Source organism: Cyprinodon variegatus, unplaced genomic scaffold (assembly GCF_000732505.1).
Source record: "Cyprinodon variegatus isolate N-32 unplaced genomic scaffold, C_variegatus-1.0 Scaffold7750, whole genome shotgun sequence".
Taxonomy (NCBI): Eukaryota; Metazoa; Chordata; class Actinopteri; order Cyprinodontiformes; family Cyprinodontidae; genus Cyprinodon; species Cyprinodon variegatus.
The window spans coordinates 1-1,175 of NW_015158203.1; the positions used below are offsets into that span (position 1 = coordinate 1).

General features: G+C 38.8%; 1 non-coding gene across 1 annotated transcript; it reads left to right on the forward strand.

Moving 5' to 3' along the window:
- Window positions 1-139: 139 nt before the first annotated feature.
- On the forward strand, window positions 140-211 carry trnae-uuc. Its single transcript has one exon. It is a non-coding gene; the product is annotated as a tRNA-Glu (tRNA).
- The last annotated feature ends 964 nt before the right edge of the window (window positions 212-1,175 follow it).

Genomic DNA, 1,175 nt, shown 5'->3' on the forward strand with positions numbered 1-1,175 from the left:
ACATGCAGTTAAACTGTCTCTATTTCAGTGTGATGACGACAGAAACACGTCTAACTTGAGGAGCATAATGCCAAGCTTCACATCACATCGTTGATTAAAAGACATCATGTGAAAACCCTGCTCAAAAGTTAGAAACTTGTCCCTGATTGTCTAGTGGTCAGGATTCAGTGCTTTCACCGCTGCGGCCTGGGTTCGATTCCCGGTCAGGGAAATTATACTGGGTCACCTACTGGTGGCTGGATGTAGAGCTTCAGTGCTCTACACTAACATGACTGGTGTTTCAGCACTAATAAGTGGGAAAGCAGGTTATTGAATCTTAAACTGCATTTTGTATTATGCAACCTCCCCAATTAGTTGACTGCATATCTCTAATCGTGTTCAAAGTTTATTTTCTTGAGCTAAAAGTGTATTTATTTAAAAAGAAATATAATGCAACGCATGTGTTGATTCGGTCAGACTTTTCGTGTTGACCATCTGTCTCGGTAAACTCTTCCTGGTAAATAAGGTTACAACCTGTGCACATCACTCAATCACATCTTCCAGGCCCAACTTACTACCTTCTTTTCAAGATCTTGCCCTGTTTTATGTCTAAGGTGTTGTGTTTTTTAATGTGACAGCTTCGGTACTACGACCTGTCAACCCTCAGTGTAACAGGAGATCTTTTCAATTCCTATCTTTTCCATTCTGATGCTTGTTTAACAATGCATTTGGGATCTGAAATTTGGATAAAGTTGTCTTTTCTTGAGCTACGGTAGGTTTTCACAAATCACACCATGTAAAATAATGTGTTGAGAGCTGCTAGGTCTTTACTATGTCACTTCTACAGCTGTTTTTGGGTCAAAAGTCAATTAAATTGACACAATTTAGTTGTATTTTGCTGATACAACTTTTGTAAGCCATGGCATTACTGACCTGTCATCCAGTGTATGCCAAAGGAAAAAAAAAATCTTGGCTTGGAATCCAAAGCCAGACAACTGTGTTTAAGGAAAATCCATTTAATCCCAACCATGACTATGACTTTTTATGAATTTAGTGAAAGGAAAGGTTTTAGAACACAATCATCTCTTACTTTACCTCAACACATGCAGTTAAACTGTCTCTATTTCAGTGTGATGACGACAGAAACACGTCTAACTTGAGGAGCATAATGCCAAGCTTCACATCACATCGTTGAT